At 38.8% G+C, this 10,809-nt stretch overlaps 1 long non-coding RNA gene across 1 annotated transcript in view; it reads left to right on the top strand.

Annotated features, from left to right (window-relative positions):
* Positions 1-5,344, top strand: part of LOC140501241 (uncharacterized) — a 29,934-nt gene extending 24,590 nt beyond the window's left edge. Inside the window, exon 2 of the long non-coding RNA XR_011966106.1 lies at positions 4,250-5,344. This is a non-coding gene — a long non-coding RNA (uncharacterized lncRNA). The remainder of the gene's footprint in view (positions 1-4,249) is intronic.
* Positions 5,345-10,809: the final 5,465 nt, after the last annotated feature.

The raw sequence follows: 10,809 nt of genomic DNA on the forward strand, positions 1-10,809 counted from the left end.
CAGGTAATACCAACTGCAACTATTACTCCCATGATACTTGCTGGATGACTTCTTACTTGATAACTTCCCATCCTTTACCATACAATTCAGGGTAGGCTAAGCAGTTGCCTCCTCAAAGTATCCAGTTTCCCATTCTTCAAGTAGAGCTATCTTTCAGTAAATAGTATTTTATGTTTTTCCAATTATATGTAAAGACAGTTTTCAACATTCATTTTTTATAAGATTTTGAGTTTCAAATTTTTTCTCTTTCCCTTCTCAAGATGGCATTCTGATATAGGTTATACATGTGCAACCATGCAGACATAATTCTACATCAGTTATGTTGTGAAAGAAGAAACAGAGCAAAAGGGAAAAGTCACAAAATACCCCCCAAAGTGAAAATACTATGTTTTGATCTGCATTCAGACTCCATAATCCTATCTCTGGATTTGGATAGCATTTTGCATTATGAGTCTTTAGGAATTGTCCTGGATCATTGTCTTGCTGAAAAGAGCTAAATCTATCATAGCTGATCATCACACAGTGTTGCTGTTACTGTGTACAGTGTTCTCCTGGTTCTACTCACTTCACTTACCATCAGTTCATGTAAGTCTTTCCAGGTTTTTCTGAAATCTGCCTACTCATCATTTCTTCTAGCACAATAGTATTCCATTACATTCACACACCACAACTTGTTAGTTAAGTCATTCCCCAATTGATGGGCATCCCCTTACTTTCCAATTCTTTGCCACCACAAAAATAACTTCTAAAATATTTTTGTACATGTAGGTCCTTTTCCCTTTTTTTATGATCTCTTTGGGATGTAGACCCAGTAGTGGTATTACTGGATCAAAGGGTATGTACAGTTTTATAGCTCTTTGGGCATAGTTCCAAATTGTTCTCCAGAATGAGAGGATTAATTTTCAACTCCACCAACAATGCATTAGTTTGCTCATTTTCCCATGTCTTCTCCAACATTTTATCATTTTTGTTTTCTGTTATATTAGCCAATCTGATAGGTACCTCAGAGTTGTTTTAATAATTTTCATTTCTCTCATCAATAGCAGTTTAGAGCATTTTTTCATATGACAGTAGACAGCGTTAATTTCTTCATCTGATAACTGCCTATTCATATCCTTTGACCATTTATCAATTGGGGAATGATTTATATTCTTACAAATTTGACTTGGTTCTCTATATAGTTGAGAAATGAGGCCTTTATCAAAAATACTTGCTGTAAAAAGTTTCCCATCTTTCAGTTTTTCTTCTAATTTTGGTTGCATTGAGGTTTTTTTGTGCAAACCCTTTTTAACTTAATGTAATAAAAATTATCCATTTTGCATTTCATAATGTTCTCTCTCATGTTTGGTAGAACTATCTAATCTTCAAGTGCACAGTTGTCCCGTTTTTTCCAATTATCCTCTGTGTAACAATCATCCTGATAAGGTATTTTCCCCTACTTTCACCTCAGATCCTTTCCTCCTCCCTCCTCCTCCTCCAAATCCTCTTTCCACTACCATGGAGCCTCATTTCTTTTTCTGTTTCCTTGAAGAATGCTTCATTATTCCTAACAACCGCCTGTATCAGGAAATTCTTTTGGATCCCTTTACCTTCTCCTTCAGAAGGAAGATTACCTTACAATTGAAACACATGTAACAATTACCCTGCTGTGGCAGAAATGCAAACATCACCCCCTCAGTGTAAATCACTGCACCTTTTCCTCTATTTTCCATTCTAGCTGAGGAAATAAAGTGCTCTGCAGACTTTTGCTTCATGAATGTGTGGTCATTCAAGGTTCTGTGTTCCTCACAATAAAAGAGAATCTAAGCATATTTCAAAGATGGTCATTTAGAAAACTCTATCAGCAATTGCCCAGGCAAATTTAGTTCTGGCATTTATATGTCAAGAAAATGTCTTTGGCTTCTCTAGCAATACATCATGAGTTTGTGTGGTTTAAATGCACTCGATTCTCTAATCCTTTAAATGCATAGTATCATTTAGTTCCTCTAGCTCATTTGTCCTAGGGAATGCCTGCCAGATCATCAATTAGATTATGCGTGACAACTACTTTACCTATGAGCTTGTGTGGTTAGGAACCAAGAATTATAAATGCTTGGTTACAAACTCAAAAATGCTACACTTCAAAAGCTTGGCATCTCTCCTTCCACATAAATGTAAACTGTAGGTCTGGATATCCCACCTGAAAACCATTGAACCAGTGAAGTTTATGCACTCAGTGTTGGCACTCCATCTCTTACATCTATCCCTGTGCACAGGTCGTCTTCCATGTGTGGAGCTTATTCCTTAGTTCACATATAACTCCTAGAATACTTAACTTGCTTCAGGGTTGAGTTTATGTACTCATTCCTACAAGAAAACTTTCCTCATCCCCTTAGTTGTTAATGCACATTCTCTCTCCCTCAAATGATCATGTATATATTTAACCTTTTATATAGGTTTTATGCAGTCTAAATCTTAGACTTTGGGATTGTTATTGCTTTTCAGTCGTGTCTGACTCCTCGTGACCCCATTTGGGGTTTTCTTGTCAAAGATACTGGAGTGTTTGCCATTTCCTTCTCCAGTTCATTTTATAGATAAGGAAAGTGAGGCAGACAGAATTAAGTGACTTGTCCAGGGTCACACAGCTAGTAAGTGCCTGGGGCCAGATTTGAACTCAGATCTTCCTGACTCTAGGCCTGCCACTCTATCCACTGTGCCTCCTAGCTGCCCCAGACTTTTGGGACACCCTGTAAATTATATTCTACCCACCCCCACCAACCCCTTACCCAGCAGAATTTATGTTCCTTGAGGGCAAGAACTTTTCTCCCCAGTTTTTATATTTTATCCCCAGCACCAGTATGTAGGTAGTGTCTGTACATGGTAGGGCCTTCATAAAATGCATATTATTTTGGATTGGATGTTTTAGGAGATTGAAATAGACACTATAATGGAAATGTACATTTGAAAACTGAGAAAATATACATAAGGAAGTAGAAGAGAGCCTCAAAAATGCACTTACCCATCATTTTTCTTTGTTTGAGTGTGAAGCATCATCCATCTAATCCAATAGCTCAATATTATTAAAATGTGGGAGGAAAAACTGAAAACCCTCTAAACTCTATCAACTAGATGAGAAGCTTTCACTTTTAAAGAGTTTCTCAGTCCCCAGCCCTTTTCCTCAAGTACTCTTTTCCCTTTTATGGATGAGCACCAGGCTCCAAGACAGTGTAAATAGAGTTTCCTGTTTCAGGGAAGTGCTGGCTACTGCAGGAGCCCAGGAGTCCTTTGGGAAAAAGTTGATAGGAACTATGAGCTGTATGTGACCTGAGGCTCAGGAACCAACTGAGCCAGAAGTGAGGGAAACACATTTAACAACCCCTTTGTGCAGAGTTAGGTCCCAGAAGCACTTCTGGGAAAGCAAGTCCTCTGCCAGACACACAGCCTTCCTAAAGAATGACAAGGGAATTGGGCCAGTGCCCTGCAAAAGTCATTCCCAGACCAGGTTTGGACCTTGTCTCTTCAAGGTAACTTAAAAGTTGGTCTCCTAGGGCACTTCATGTTTACAGATCTTGTAGCAGGGAGTAGATTAGAACACATGCAACCACAAACTGGCCTAGTAATAATTCACCTAATGCTACTCTAATGACAACTGGTGCTCAGAAAACCATGTTTAAATACCCAGAATACATACATAAAAGCCCACTTTCCTTCTTTCTTATGGATTCTATGTGTCTTCCATGTGTATTAACAAGGAAAATGGAGTTTGCAGCACTTTCTTTCCCAAAAGTTTCATTTTTTGGTAAATAAATTTATTTGTACAGTACAGAGGAGGGAGCCATTAGCACTGATCTGCTCTCACTTTTTGATGACCTCACAACTCTATCCTAAACCAGAAACTCCATCCATATACCACATCCCCAGCATATCACATAATTACTTAAAGTATTTCATCTATTTCTGACCAAAGTCAACTGTGAAGCCAGATGTATGCATTTCAAGGAAAATCCTAGAAAGTCTTGATGGGATCATTTGGAAGGCATCTTTAAAACAATCTTAGACTAAGTCACTAGTTCTATTCTGAGAAAATATTGGGGAAGAGCATAGCAAATTGGGATTTATTCTAATTACACATATTATATTTATTTTATTATATATTTGTATTATATATTATAATTATGTTCTATATAATACACATTATATATAATATGTATATTATAACTATAAATTTTTTTAATTTAAATTTTTAAATTTAAATCTTTTAATTTTCCAGACTTGGGAGTATATCTTCAGTGAAGATGGCTGGGTTGCATAATGAACTGGATTGAACTGGATTCATATTGGATTACATCTGGAGAATCTCATGTCCTCTGACAGGAACTTGGTGTTTTCTTACTAGATACTCAAAGAAACAAGGGGTGTGTGTGTGTGTGTGTGTGTGTGTGTGTGTTTTCCCAACAGAAGAAGGTCCCAAACCTATGGTGGAAAGGGTCATGATGGCTCCCATCCTTCTAGATCACATTATTTTCCTAAAGATCCCTTCCTCTTGAGCCAATGGTTCTTTAAGGGCTGCCTTCTTGTCCTCACATGAAAAAACAAAAGTAATGTCAATTTAAGGCCACTAAGTGGAGCAGTGGATAGAGCACCGGACTTAGGATCAGGAAGACTCATTTTCTGAGTTCAAATCTGGCCTCAGGCACTTACTAGCTATGTGACCCTGGGCAAGTGACTTAAACCTGTTTGCCTCACTTGTAAAGTGAGCTACCCAAGGAAATGGCAAACTACTCCAGTATCTTTGCCAAGAAAACCTTAAATGGGGTCACAAAGGATCGGACACAGCTGAAATGGCTCAGCAACATCAATTTACCACACAAATGTCACTTTGGAAAACCCCTTTTTAAAAAATAACAGAATGGGACAGACATTGGTAGAAGGAAAAGAGAAGACTGCAGAGATAGTAAGAAGTATATACCATTGAAGCGGCCACTTCCACCACTAAAGGATTCTAAATCCTTCCTGGTGGCAAACATTGTGGTCACAAGATTCAGGTTGTGGTCTTGGTGTGCTGGAGTGATCAGAGATGAGAGGTATTCATTTACAGGCATGGTCTTTCCACAAACTGCAGACTGTGGCATTCCAGTATAACTGCTCTCTGTTCACTTGGAGGTATTCAGTGAAAGGGCTAGAGAAAAAAAAAAATACTCACCTCTTTTTCTGTGTAACTCCTGGGGAAGATGGACCAGGTCAATGGATGGCTACTTACTTTTTCCTGCTTCTTTGTAGCCTTGGTCTATGGTTACCTAAACTTTTCCACTTTAAAAAAATTGGGCATGTAACTTATACCAACCAGATGAACCTACAGAAAAGATTTTCCTGTTTCCTGTTGTGTGTTCTTCTTCTCCAGATTTTGAGGGTACCAGTGGGCATGATGAGGTTTAGGGGTGATCCGGAACCCCAAAATACCGACAGTCCGGGTCGTGCTCGAATGAATTCGACTCAAGCCTTCTTAAAGCCACAGAAAACAAAGTTTATTAAGGATTTGCCTAATTGGGTTGCCTCTTAAGGAGCCTAAGCTTTTGTAACGCTTGTATTCACAAGCGGGCCAGACACAATCCCAGCTAGACAGAGTCTGAGCTGGATTGGATCTGAGCGCCTTCATGGAGGCAGGACGGAACTTAAATACAGAAAAGAGTATAGGAGGGATCTGGGGGTGGGGGGTTTGGTAGTCCAGGGTGACGGGAGGAGGGGTTTAGGAGGGGTCTTGAGGAGAGTCAACAAATATCAGACTTGGGGGCGCCTAAGTGGGAAGCAGGTAGGGCAATCAAGGGATAACAGACAATGATCACAGATCTGTGTATGAAAGGCCAGATTCTGTGAGGAGATACAGGAAAGCTCAATTTGAGTATGAAAAGCCAGGTCCAGTGAGGAAATTGCAGGGGAGCTCAAGGAAGTTCCTAGAGGCTGAACCTCATCAGGCATATATCACTCCAGGATAGAAATGAGTGATCATTCACCTTTGGCATTTTATAGTTTACAAACGTATTTCCCATGCCTTATTTCACTTGATGCCCCCCCCCCCCATCTTTTAAGATATTTAGGGAAATTATTGTACCCATTTTACAGAGGAGGAAATGGGGGCTAAGATCACAGAGAACCACTGATAACCTAGAGCAGGGATAGGGGAACTCCGGGACTCAGTTTCCTCACCCCTGACCTAGAGTTAGTGATTTAATTCTAAATCATTTTCTTACACGAATATTCTTAAAGTGAGTCAAAGTGCTGACCCTACTAACAATTCAATAATATAATGATTTCAGTTCCAGTGGCTATAAACACAGTGCTTTTAAACAAAGAGTTTTAGAATACTAATTCCCCTAAAGCTATCTCTCAAGATCATCTGAAACCTACCTGGTTTCCTTTCACTGTCTCTGCATTAAATACTTCATACCTGTATTACCAAGAGTTATAGTAATTAGCATAAATGAAGAGGCCATTAAGAGATGATGGCTTGCAGTTTACCACAAATAAGGATAATGGAATCTGCCAACTGGGTTTTTTTTTTCCATGAAAATACAAACGACTGACCATCCCCAGAGTCTCCTTTGAATCTTTGAAGGATTCTCACCAACTTGACCAATGATTCTTTAGTACATTCATTGTATCCAAGAGACTACACTAAATACCTTTGCAAGCAATTTTAGACAAAGATGAACTGCTTGGGTAAAGCTAGAATAATGTGAAAAAGCTAGAAAAATGGGGAAATAGTGTCTTTCAGTAATAGAGACTTTAGAGATCATCAAAAAGGAAAGAAATTCTGAAAGAGTAAAGCAACATGGTATACCAGTTATTATTAGTTACTTCTACGCAGTACTTTAAAGGTTTTTTATATTTTCATACTGTACTTTACAAATATCAACTAAAATTAGCATTCCCATATACATAGTAGAACAGAAAAAGGAAGGTTGTACATGAAACAGCAAATTTCTATTAAAGAAAGCCTGCTTTGTTTTTTATGCATACATTTAATTCAGCTTGTAGCTTTCTAAGCCATGCATATCTCTTTCTGGCCTTCTGTTCTCATCTCTGCTTTTAAAAAAGATTCCTCTTTTCTTTTTTGTTTACTATATTCTTACCCATCATTCTTCCCTCCTCTCTCTTCTGTATGTATTTAGTTAGTAATCATTTAAATCGTAAAGAATTTTTATTCATATAATTCTTTAAGGTTTACTAAGCACTATACATGTATCACCTCATTTAATAATCACAATGACCCTGTGAGGTGGATGTTCTTTTAGTATTCCCATTTTACAGAGAAGGAAACCCAGACTGAGAAAAGTGAAGTGACTTGCCCAGAGTCACACAGTAAGTAAGTGTCTAAGGCAGTCTTTGAACTCATTCCAAGTTCTCTGGGGGGAAAAAAAAGAAAAACAAAGCCCTTGTAATGATATGCATAGTCAAGTGCTTTGAAGTTTACAAAGTTCTTTCTTCACAACAACCCTGTGAAGTTGATAGTGGAAAGAACACTGATCTTAGTACTCTGGAGACCTAGATTTTAGTCCTAGCAAGTCCTTTCACTCCTTTGGGTAAACTGAGGAGAGTGATGAAATGCTAGACTTTTTTTTTTTTGGAATGCCTTCCTACAGTGAAGTAATATATGTGAAAGTGCTTGGAAAAAAATATGACATCCCTGGAGTCTTCCTTCCTCCTGTCCTCTCCCTCACCCCTACATACCTAGAAAGAATCCAGTACCTTAGTCCCAAAGGACAATTTGACAAAGACTTCTACTCTCAAACCAAGGGTAAGCAGTTACCAGTTTAGGAATAAATTGTTTCCAAATGCTGAATTGCAATTTTGAACACATTTTGCCATAGAACCAATGCTATGATAGGTAAATTTCCAGGCTAGGCCACAAAGGGATATTTAAACCATAATGGATTGATACAGTGGATAGAATCCTGGGCCTGGAATCAGGAAATCTCATCTTCCTGTGCTCAAATCTGGCCACAGACACTTACTTACTAGCTGCATAGAAACTTGAGAAAATCGTTTAACTCTGTTTGCCTCGGTTTCCTCATCTGTAAAATGAACTGGAAAAGGAAATGCAAACCACTTCAGTATCTTTGCCAAGAAAACCCCAAATGGGGTCACAAAGAGTTGAACAAGACAGAAACGCCTGAACAACAACATCGTGGCTATAATAGCCTGAATCTGGGGCCTTGGGACCAGGGTGTCGTAAGGTACAAGAAGGTAGAAGAGTTTCTCCTCTTGGGGGTGCAGGGCTGGACTCAGGCAAAAATTGGAAATAGGTGGAAGTTGTCTTTGTTATCCCTCTTCCGCTGGCTAAATTCCAAGAGTCCTCATTTTGCTCTAAGTTTCCCCACAGTGGCAAACCACCCTAGACTGGCCTGTACCACCCCAAAAGATTCATGCTATAAAACTACTTATTTCTCCTCTTTTCCATAAAAACTCTGGGTAACCAAAGGTGCTTAGTAAATGCTTGTTGAATTAAATTAGTCTGGTTTCAGATATGCCTAAAAGCTTTCATTAATCTCTACTCAGCTCTAGAGTGAAGGCCAGAGACTTGCAAGGATGAAAGGAAAGACCTAGTTTGACACTCCTAGGTGGTGAGGATTCTTCCTGGAGGTGAGGGGAGGGGAGGGACGAGGAAGAGGGGAGGTATTGCTAATCAATAGTAGCCTGGGGCAGAGTCAGACTCTGATATGTACATGATAGGATTCAATTCAGCCAACATTTATTAAAACTTGTAAGATGGAAGGGGGGGAACTAATAGTGATTATCTCACTGTTAGAAAGGGAATAGTTTCACTTATCTGAACTGCGAGTGATTCAGTCTTATGAGCTGGAGGGTTCTGACCTTTATGAACCAAAGCTATGATAAAAGTGACTGACAGGAATGGGCATCCAATTTGCCAAGTCTTTTATTTTATCATATTCTTTATGGTGCTATTTAGTCATTTCTAGTGCTTACTAATTCTTTTTTCCAAGAAAGTTTTCATGATAGAGTCTGGAGGTTTTGGTGTAATCTACAAGTCCTTGGTCTCTCATTCTTTCTGAGTGGCACTTCCCACATATTTCTTCCCATCTTTACTTTTTCCCGGGCTTTGAATTGAAGTGATCAATTATCAGGAATTAATAAGTATCAGATTTAATCTGGAGAGTCTCATCCAGTTCTTCAGAGAATTTCTCTGCCACTTCATCCTTGACAACTGCAGCATTTTCATGGTGATTTCCCACCTTATCATTTGTTGTTTGTCCTTTGTTTTCAGACATCCTGAAGTGACATCTTGACTCTCAGGTAAATTGGATTTAAGTGAGGCAGAGTTGCATAGTCATCAGCCTCACTCCCTTCCAGAGTCATGAAAGTCCTGTGACAAGACAAAAATTAAGATGACTGGTGATGGTCCAGGATGTACTGGATGACCTTAGTGTCTTCAATGTCCAAGCTCCATGGAGCCTTCTTAGTCACTGGAACACATCTCATCTACCCATTCCCCTGGGGGACATCTTTACATGTTTGGGGTGCATATTCCTTAACTCACGAATGAGTCTGAGACCTGTCTATTAACCTCAAACTGGTCTGGCCCATCTGCCAAAATGGTTTACTGGGTTGTAGTTGCTGTATACGCTACAGCTTCTTTGAGCCACAGATAAGAGTTGAGTGCCAGGTAGAGGCCAAAGGTAGATGAGCAACCCTGAAAAGGGCTCAGCAAGCCCTCACACCAGAGGTGTTAGTCTTTCCTGAACACCCATTAGTACCTTAATACTTGATGACCGAATATCCCATGAAGCAATGTTCCTTGCTGCCTCAGGGCGTTTGCTAAAATGCACTTTGCCAATTCCTTTCTTTGCCTCTTTAGAGGTAAGCCACCTTTTCATTAAACTGCATCTTCCTTCTTCTGATTAAAAACAAAAGCAAAAACCTTTTATTATCAAAAAGACTTACTTTAAAAAAAAAAGTAATTCTATTTCTTTATTAACCAAGAAATCAGTATCAGCTTGTGAAAACTTTCAGTCAAATGCCCCAGGACTCTGTCCTAGGCCATTACCTATTTAACATTTTTATAAGGGTCAATTAAGATATACTTATCAAAATTTTGACATACACAAAACTCAGATCTTCTTTCTATTGTTATTATTCATCCAATGTTTCTCCCTTGAAGGTATCCTCTATCAGTCTATACTACCTTGCACAAGTCATGGCTCCTGGCATCCCCCAGTCTCCAGGTTATGTTTCTTCCTTTATCAAGGAACTTGGCACCTGTTTTTCAATTTTCTTCTCTATCCCAATTGCTGCCCTTAGACCTGGAGATTTCAGCATACCTGTTGATATCCCCTCAACCTTTCTATTTCTCCTCCTAAACCTATCATCCTTAGTGTGAATTCTAGTCACTCCACTCCACCCCTCCCTTTTTTTCTAGCACCCCAACTTTTGTCCCTTCACTATCTTGACTAATTTATCTTTACAATATTCTCTGCCCTTGAATTCTTTGCTTTTTGTCCTATGTTCTTTTAAAAAAATGGTTTTGTTATTCTGTATGTAACTAATGAAGGTTAACACGATCATTTCAACATACAAATGAGAGCACATAAAAAGAATTGCATATGAAACTGTTAAAAGGAAAACTACAATGATCCAAGATATTTACACAAGACTTATGGTGGAAATTACTATCCATATCCAGAGAAAGAACTATGGATTCTGAATGCAGATTGAAGCATGCTATTTTCACTTTTTGGGTATTTTTATTTCTCATGGTTTTTCCCTTTCCTTCTGATTCGTCTTCTACAACATTGCTAATGAGGAAATATGTTT

Source organism: Notamacropus eugenii, chromosome 4, assembly GCF_028372415.1.
Source record: "Notamacropus eugenii isolate mMacEug1 chromosome 4, mMacEug1.pri_v2, whole genome shotgun sequence".
NCBI lineage: Eukaryota > Metazoa > Chordata > Mammalia > Diprotodontia > Macropodidae > Notamacropus > Notamacropus eugenii.